Source organism: Schistocerca piceifrons, chromosome X, assembly GCF_021461385.2.
Source record: "Schistocerca piceifrons isolate TAMUIC-IGC-003096 chromosome X, iqSchPice1.1, whole genome shotgun sequence".
Taxonomy (NCBI): Eukaryota; Metazoa; Arthropoda; class Insecta; order Orthoptera; family Acrididae; genus Schistocerca; species Schistocerca piceifrons.
Genome location: NC_060149.1, coordinates 642,592,425 through 642,602,800, shown reverse-complemented (window position 1 = coordinate 642,602,800; position 10,376 = coordinate 642,592,425).

Sequence of the window (10,376 nt, the reverse complement as noted above, 5' to 3'; positions counted from 1 at the left end):
CATTTTTTTTTCTAAGGTAGATTCTCTATGTCTCCATAAAAGGTTTATAAAAGTGCTCCAATATTTCGATCCGGTGGCAACTTAACCGCATAGCTCTCTGAAATTGTCTGCATCTGTCCATATGCCGACAGTTTGTACCAGATAAAAACTATATTACACTATATGATCAAAAGTATATGGACACCTGGCTGAAGATGACTTACAAGTTTGTGGCGCCCTCCATCGGTAATGATGGAATTCAATATGGTGTTGGCCCAGCTTCCATTCTCGCAGGTATACGTTCAATCAGGTGCTAGAAGGTTGCTTGGGGAATGGCGGCCCATGCTCCACTGAGTTCTCCACTGAGGAGTGGTATCGATGTCGGTCGGTGAGGTCTGGCACGAAGTCGGCGTTCCAAAACATCCCAATGGTGTTCTATAGGATTCAGGTCAGAACTCTGTACAGGTCGGTCCATTAGAGGGATGTTATTGTCGTAAACCACTCCGCCACTGGGCATGCATTATGAACAGGTGCTCGATCGTATTGAAAGACGCAAACGCTATCCCCGAATTGCTCTTCAACAGTGGGAAGCAAGAAGGTGCTTAAACCATCAATGTAGGTTTGTTCTGTGATAGTACCACGCAGAACAACAAAGAGCTCAATCCCCCTCCAAGATAAACACGACCACACCATAACACCACCGCCTCCGAATTTTACTGTTGGCATTACACACGGTGGCAGATGACGTTCACCGGGCATTCACCACACCCACACCCTGCCATCGGATCGCCACATTGTGTACCGTGATTCGTCACTGCACACAACGTTTTTCCACATTTCAGTCATCCAATGTTTACGCCTCTTACGCCAAGCGACGCGTCGTTTGGCATTTACCCATTTCCAGCGCAATGTGTGGCTCATGAGCAGCCGATCGACCATGAAATCCAAGTTTACTCACCCCCCGCCTAACTGCCGTAGTACTTGCAGTGGATCCTGATGCAGTTTGGAATTCCTGTGAGATGGTCTGGATTGATGTCTGCCTATTACACATTGCAACCCTCTTCAACTGTCGGCGGTCTCAGTCAACAGACGAGGTCGGACTGTACGCTTTTGTGCTGTACGTGTCCCTTCACGTTTCCACTCCACTGTCACATCGGAAACAGTGGACCTAGAGCTGTTGAGGAGAGTGGAAATCTAGCGTACAAGTGACACTCCATTGCCTGATCATGTTCGAATTCCGTGAGTTCCGCGGAGCGATCCATCCTGCTCTCTTACGATATCTAACGACTACTGAGGTCGTTGATATGGAGTACCTGGCAGTAGGTGGCAGCACAATGCACCTAATTTGAAAAACGTATGTTTTAGGGGATGTCCGGATACTTTTGATCACATAGTGTATGTCTTCAGTGCGACAAAAATAATTAATGAATGCTGAAAACTTGTTTTGTCTCTGATCTAAGTTGTTGAGAAACGTGAAATGTAAATCCAAGTGCACTGCACACTATAAAGCGAGGAATTTTTGAGGAAGAGTTGGGAGCAAAACTTGGGGTCACCTTGTATCACACTGGCTGCTGGGCCAAACCCCACATCCCTCTCCCGGAGCAGCCAGTTTACAGCTGTATAATAGAAATCAACATGAAGTTTGTTAATGCGCAATAGAAGTGACACGAAGGTTGATTGTGGGCCGCTAGAAGGACCAGGTGCAGCCTCTTCGCTCATTTTCCTGAAAAATTGTAATAACCACTAGATGCAACACTGCATGCGCGACAACTCTGTTTTCGCAATGGCTATTTTGCTGATACAGCGTACAATATTGTTACGTGGATAACTTTGGCACCGAGCGAGGCATTCCTCTGTCACCCGAAGCCAGCCGAATTTTGCCGATCAGAGAAGTGGCACCATAAAGTTTCCGTTTAGTGTATACAAAAGAAAATGTAATAAAAAATTTAAAGTGAAAACTTGTAAGAGAAACGTAAGTTTTATTATACAAAATAATATTTTGGTTCTTCCACATGCTGCAAGTTGTCAAAATAACACTGCCTAGCTTAAAGAGTAAAAAGTCTGTTCTAAGTGTTAATCTAATTCACTATTTTTTCATTCAATCCTGTTTTCCTCAACACATACCCTACAAAAAATTGCAGTCTATCTGATTGTCATCTTATTGTTTCTGAAATTTTAGCAATTTTCCGAATTCTTTAAAACCTTTTTTCTGGAGTCTCAAATATTTCCTTTATATTAATAGTTGTTTGATGAGTATTGAAATTTGTATTTCACTTTTCTCATATTTCTTTTCGGCTTTTTAATCTCTTCAGCGCAACAGAACAAAGAGGAAATCTCTTTCAAAACGCTTGAAAATGTTGGTTAACTTTCTGTCAAGGGTATACACTGAAGCTCCAAAGAAACTCGTATATGATTGCGTATTCAAATACATATGTGTGTGTGTGTGTGTGTGTGTGTGTGAATTCCTAAGACACCAAACTGCTGAGGTCATCAGTCCCTGTACTTACACATTACATAAACTAAGTTATGCTAACAATAACACACACATCCATGCCCGAGGAACGACTCGAACCTTTGGCGGGAGGGGCCGCGCAATCCGTGACATGGCTCGTCGAACCACGCGGCATATTAAAAAACAGAGGTATGTAAACAGGCAGAATACGGCGTTGCGGTAGACAACGCCTGTATAAGCCAACAAGTGTCTGGCGCAATTGTTACCGCTGCTTACAATGGCAGGTTGTCAAGGTTTGAGAGAGTTTGAAAATGGTGTTACAGTCGGCGCACGGTCGATGGGACACAGTATCACCGAGGTATGGATGAAGTGGGGCTTTTCCCGAACCACCATTTCACGAGTGTACCGTGAATATTAGAAATCTGATATAACGTCAGATCTATGACGATGCTGCAGTCGGAAAAAGATCCTGCAAGAAAGGGACCAACGACGACTGAAGAGAATCGTTAAACGTGACAGAAGTGCAACCCTTCCGCAAATTGCTGCAGATTTCACTACTCGGCCGTCAACAAGTGTCAGCATTCGAAACATTCAACGAAACATCATCGATACGGGCTTTCGGAGCCGAAGGCCCACTCATGTACCCTTGATGACTGCATGACACAAAGCTTTACGCCTCGCCTGGGCCCGTCAACACCGACACTGGACTGTTGATGACTGGAAACATGTTGCCTAGTTGGACGAGTCTCGTTTCAAAGTATATCGAATGGATGGACGTGTACGGGTATGGAGACAACCTCATAAATCCATGGACCTTGCATGCCAGCAGAGGACTGTTTAAGCTGGTGGAGGCTCTGAAACGGTGTGGAGTGTGAGCAGTTGCAGTGATATGGGACCCCTGATATGTCTAGATACGATTTGCAACCTCGTTCTACTGATTAACGGAAGTTGCTGGCCCAGGCTACTCCATTATGCTGGACGTTTGCGAATCAGTGTTGTTTGATGATGAAGCAAGGTCTACTGAATTTCCAGAAGGGGTTCTAGGTGTAAGGACATCAGCAGCTTCATCAACTTTATCATGAGGTGGTGGATGTTGTACGTTGGTAAGAGCATTTTCCATAAAATCCAAGCCAGTGAAAATTAGTGAAATGAATTGGTAGATCCCAGTTTATTTCAAGCCAGGAGATACACTTTCCTGTAGGCTTCATTCAGTAACTTCGAATGTTTTACGCATAGACTGGAGCACGATGGTTTGCCATCATCCATAAAATGCAACTAAAATTATATTTGCCTTTGAAATGTTTCATAAATGGCCTATCAGTGTCTTCTGTTTGCCTAAGTTTCTTGGCAAGGAAAACTCTGCATTTGGTGCTTGCGCATACAAAGTGACGTCATGCTGCTTGTGAGTGCCAAGGTCATCGAGGACGAGAAGAACAGGATCTTCTTGTTAAGAATTAGTAAACCTTTTTTTTTACCTTTTTATCTTCGTAAATGCTCAAGTCATCTCAGGAATGCCTCAGTTTTCATCCTTCATCTACAAGTTGGGGAAGCACAAGTCTGCACAAGAGTTTCCATTCACATTCACACAAAATGTAAGTGTGACATTACGCCCTGTCTCTTCTGACCTCATTTTTCCTCCTTCAGCTGTCCCTGTGATAACCTAGTCATGTTAATGAACAAATGAAACTCCTATTTCATCACCAGTTTATAGAGTGAAGCGAAATTTGTGCACTCGGGCTTCGCAGTGCGACTCCTCACTAGCCAGTGATAAAAAATGTGTGTCACAAAATTTCGTCCTGTGAGTACATCCAGCAGAAAAAGGACGTTAAAGAGTGGCAATCTGGCAACACTGTAACCACATGTATGGTAACTACCTCTGTCTGCAGCTGTGCTGCACAGTTCGTGCAGTGGAAAGAGTTTCAGGTTAACATGCACGAGGTCGATGGTTCGATCCTGGGTTGAGGAATATGCTTCTTATTTGGTAATTGTAGTCCAGGTAGTATGGTATCTGGCATCTTAATCGTCAACAGCGATTGCAGCGGCTCCTCTAGAAAACGTTTGCACTTACAAACTACAATTGTAGAAATGGAAGATTGATCAGCCCCAAAAGAAGCCCTTTCCACACCGTGGGTGTGAATTTATTTGCACCACTACGTCTACTAGATGGAAATGGAAATGGAAATGCGGTGTGGCTAGGGCCTCCCGTCGTGTAGACTGTTCGCCTGGTGCAAGTCTTTCGAGTTGACGCCACTTCGGCGACTTGCGTGTCGATGGGTATGAAACGATGATGATAAGGACAACACAACACCCAGTCCCTGAGCGCACAAAATCTCAGACCCAGCAGGGAATCGAATCCGAGACGTTAGGTATGACATTCCATCGCGCTGACCACTCAGCTACCAGGGGCAGACGTCTACTAGTTGCGAAACCTGTTTTCTTTGCATTCCCCTCCAATGGTCCCATAGATTAGTACCAACTATTATTCTTGACTAGTTCAAATCCAGTACATTTCGTTAGCGACTTAAGTTGCCAGCAGGACTAGCAACGTGCTTTGTGAATAATGTCCAAACTCGTTTACTATTTGTATGTGTTATCACCATGGTCTCACTAATTATGCCATCCAACATTGAGTCTGGTAACCGCATGCTGTTTAGTACATATCTCAATGCAGCATTATTATTATTATTGCTGTTATTATTCTATCGATGGAATTGTGGAAACATCACGTCTATTATCATTAGGGAAACAGTGTAATTCTAAACTGAACATTTCACAATTAGCGGTGTCAGGCTACACCATGCAGAACAATATCTATCAGAGGGACAATGCGAGTTATGTGGAATACCGTGTAAGACTGACGGCATGTGTATACTGTATGCTCTGACCATCACACAGGGACTAGTTGCGAGCGGAGTAACGCACCCGTGACAGTCACCAATGTACAGTCGTGCTCAAAAGTGTCCGAACGACCCGAATTGAATTTCGCCTGATTCGCATGCAACCCACATAACGCAGCTGTCTAGAAGGTCCTCTAATCGCTCCTTGGTACAGTCGTTTGACTATTGAAAACGGCTCCAACAAGTCACCACTAGAAAACTCGGCTCTGTATCGCAATAACTCAAGATGTAAAGTAATACCACGATACTAGAAATAACAGGGAACACCTTATCACAGATAATACTGTCCTTAAGGCCTGTAAGCTCACATTCATTGCAATAAATGACATACCTGAAATGTTACCACTCTCATTATTACGTCAGGTAGGTAATGCACGTAGTAAGTTTGTCGTATTCATGATTTCTTCTCAAAGTAACATACCTTACTTGTTATTTAACACAAAATGATATTAAAAATTTAAGTTATTCACGAGCAGCTGGTTGAGAATATCTATGAACTTCAAATGAGACGACGAACCGTCTCGTTCTGCATATGGATTCAAACCCAGGTCATGCAGACTAAGATTTACTGACTGACGGAAACTAACCGTCATTCCTGACTAGACATACAGAGAGTGATATACCTCGATTTTAAACAGTATCAGTTAGCAAATATAAACTTTAAATTACATAACGTAAACATTTTTAACGGACGCGAATTCCTACCCAGCATCTATTGTCCCTGTTAACGAACTACGAGAGATGTTAAACATTGCTTCTTCACAAGTAACTTACTAGAAATGCCGTGAGGTAAAGCTTTGTGTTGGACAGGGATTCGAACCCAGAACCTAATCGGATTGTTATCGATCCACAATCAACTGTGACATATCGGATTTTCTCGGCAGTAGCTAGATTTTTTAGCTGAAATGACGAGACGAAACATTAATTTTTTCCTTCCCAGGACTCCAACCCGGCACTTATCGCTGTTATATTGTAGAGAAAACGAAGGTTAAATTTGGGTTTGTTACACCAGCAGCGACATGTGAGCATGTTTGACCTAGAAATAACATGACGAATAGTTCATTGCTGACTGGGAATCGAACCCCACACATATCGTTGTCGACTACACACAACCAGACGTCAGCTACCGAATTTTTCTCCACCAGCAGCTCGCAATAACATCCTTGAACTTAGTGATCTCGCAAATAGTTATATGTCTCACTGGAAGTCAAAAACGTCAGATGTCTTTAGTGTTGACAACGAATGAAAATGCATTAAAAATCAAAATTATTATCCACCAGCAGATAGGTGTTCTCATGCTAGAGCTTGATAATTCATAATAAAAACCTTTGTGCCGGGCCAGGATTCGAACCCATCCACGCGCAATATGTTGAGATGTTGAGGAATCTTCAGTTCTGAACAAACAACAAATTGTAGTCCAATTGTATTGTCACGAAGGGATCAAATTCCGCGTTAAGGGCGGTCTGAGTTGCATTCCCAGTTCAGAACCAATTTTATCGGCATACAGAAGCTCAAATAAAAGATGGAATAAGTGTCCTGTGACCCTACATAGCGTTTGTTTCGTCACTAGAAATAAGTAACTAGTATAAGAAAGGTTACTGGTGATAGAGTTTCTACATGTCGCCACTCCTGACTTTATTGTGGTTCAACCGAACGTCTACTTGGTAGAGAAGGAATATCATGTTTAATGTGAATTTCAGAACACAATGCCATTATACGTTCTTCACTTGTCGTAGACAGAAGCGAATAGAATCAGCCTCTCCCTATCAAAACGCATCGGCAGAAGTTGGAATCGAACCTAGACCGTCAGTATATGAACCTATCATCAACCCATTTCTTTTTTTTTTTTTTCTACAATGTAAATTTGCGTCGGACCAGGACTCGAACTCCGATGTCCCACTTATCGCGGGCGGTCGCCTTACCATTTTTTTTAACATATACTTTAAAATGGCTCTGAGCACTATGCGAATTAACTTCTGAGGTCATCAGTCGCCTAGAACTTAGAACTAATTAAACCTAACTAACCTAAGGACATCACACACATCCATGCCTGAGGTAGGATTCTAACCTGCGACCGTAGCGGTCCCTCGGCTCCAGACAGTAGCGCCTAGAACTGCGCGGCCTCTCCGACCGGCAACATATACTTTAAACCAGGATCGAACCATCGACCTCCTGCACGCTAAACCAAAACTGTATCCACTGCCCCAACTTTTTTTCCGACACAGGAAACACACCGAAATTATACACTCAAATGGCAGTGTATTCATTCAAAAAATGAAAATATTCACTCCATTTTTTTCCAAAGTACTTATTGAAGGCAATCAATTAAAATAAAACAAAAGAAGTCACTTCGACAAAAACAATGTGGTGAAATCAGAAAAACGGATAGGAAGGAATGGGGCGTCAATTTTAACGTGCCCACCCATTCTTTCTGCCTTCGCTTCTACATGGTGGAACATCTAAATCCATAGAAGTGTCCACAAAAATAAAAAAATAAAACAAAATAAAAATTTAAAAAAAGGGGGGGGGGGGTGTATGGCAACTCATCCAACACATTGTCGATGAAACACAAGATACAACATATTAGGAAAAAATTCACGATAACGGGGCATCCTGAGCCACGTCCAATGCACGGTGGCCATCAATTGGGAAAAGGCACACGGATCTCCGTCATATCCACTAACCATCACGTAGTGGACATAATGACCAACAAGCCACATGATGGTGGTGTTCTTCGATCGAGGAAAGAAGGTTGAATCGGGACGCACGAGAATCTCCCCCGAGATAGCCGCCTCCGACGTCCTGAGGAGAAAAGCCAGTTGTCGGCGAAGCCATCTCCAATGGTCATGACCGCAGGAAATCAACCGGTGAGATAATGTATCAGTTTCATGGTAACGATTGCAACAATCCGTTACACTGAGGCCAATACGAAAAAGTCGCACGTTGGTAGGTACAATATCATGAACAACTTGGTACTACGAGGACGCCACTTCCATCGGGAAAATCGGGAGGCTGATGTTAGACCAAACAACCTTCCAGTTCGTTTCTGGCGGCAGGGCTTCCACAGAGGGAAGACTATAGGGAACTGGCCACCGGCTTAACAGCATTTTTAGGGAAAGATTCGCTTGGGAAAGGATATTTACTCCTAAATAACTGACCTCAAGAAAAAATTCCTTGACGTGTCGTAATTTATAACTAATCCTACCAATATCTACTGGAGGTGTTAAACTCGCCGGTCGGATACAGCCATAAAGGCGAGCTGTAAGTGACTGGGGGGGGGGGGGGGGGGGCGTTGACACGTTAACACGGTGCGACGGATGAATAAGACAGAAGCCTTAACCCGAATGTCAGGGAGTCCCAAACCTCCCTGCAAACGGGGCCACGCCATTACCCCATAGCGCACGCGAAATACAGAGTGGCGCCAGATAAACCTGCCAGTTAAACTTTGCACCTTGCGGGACATCATCTCAGGAAGTGGAAAGATTTGTGCAATAAAATAAGCCTCACTTAACACATACGTTTCCATGGCCCGAACCTTATGAAGAAGTGAGAGGGAGCGACGCTCGTGTTCAATGATTGCACCCTGAATCTTATCCGTGACAGACTTCCAGTTTATCATAGCCATCTTTTGCGGACAGCTGTTAATTATGACACCCAACCATCGATATCGGGTGACCTTCGAAGCCCATGGAATTTCAACAGCGTAAAATCCTCGCAAATTGAGTAAACGACATTTCTGGTCATTAACCCGCGCTCCTGTAAGACGACAAAAGGCATCCAAAACGTTCTTCAGCAGTGGTATATCATCATGGATACGGAGAAGAACCATAACGTCATCAGCATATGCACGAACGGTAAACCTTTCTCCCAGCAGCGACCAGCCACTCAAACGAGCAGCTATAGTTCGCAATAATGGTTCCAGAAACAGTACATAGAGCGACATTGATAACGGACTCCCTTGAAGGACGCCCTGACACACCGCGATGGGGGAAGTAAGACGGCCAATGGACGCCCGAAAACCAGTGATGAGAGAGCTAAACAGCCGTCGTGCAGCAGTGTTAAAACCAACAGTCGTCAATACTCGTTTATGAATCCATGATTGACGCGGGCGAACGCCTGGTGAAAATCAATGAAAAGCGAAGTGCTTGGCACGGGAATGATGGAAGCAATCGAAATTAAATCGCGACATTCAGCAACGGGAGTCAGGAGAGTACGACCCGGAAGATAACTTTGATGGCTTGCGATGATGGTAGTCAACAATACCGATTGTCGGCTATTGACCTCTCGCGCCACTATTTTATAATCGTAGTTGAAGAGGGTTATCGGGCGGATCTGATCCACACGCAAACGTCCCGGCTTTTTGGGAATCACAACCTTAAAGCTGGGCGGGAGAAGGCCTCCGTGGAACACTTCATTCACCATGCAAGTTATCATATCTCCTATTAGGGGCCAGAATCGAATATATGGGAGGGAGAACGAGCCACAATATCAGGTATATCATCGCGATGGAATACAGAGAAAAACTCTTCCTGGAGAGCTGGTGTAACAACACGATCAAGGAGGGAGGTGAAATCAACAGATGGTGGACCGTCTGAATCCACTTCAGCATAAAGCTCGGAGTAGTACTGGTAAAGTTCACGCATGATATCAGATTGGGAGGACCACTCTCACCCATATAGAGAACGAATGGTAGAAAGACACGTCCTTTGAGAACGCTTGTGAAGCCGGAGAAGGTGATAGAGAGAGGTCAACTCATCGTGTACGATTGAACGAGGCTGGGAACGCAGTCGGGCCCTATCCATTTGCCTACGTTTGAGTTGGAAAAGTTTTGCCCTCACACGGTGGACGTCGACGACCCTCAAGGGGGCATCACGAGCATTATCGTAAAGATCGTGAAGGACTGCATAATAAAATTCCCTAGTGCGCCTTATTTCAGCCGCTTTTTCAGCGTTAAAATGCTTGAGTGTATTTCTAATTCGGGGTTTAACAAAGGTAACCCACCATTCGAGAAGTGAGGAATAACGCGTCTGGGACTGTGTTGTCCGCCA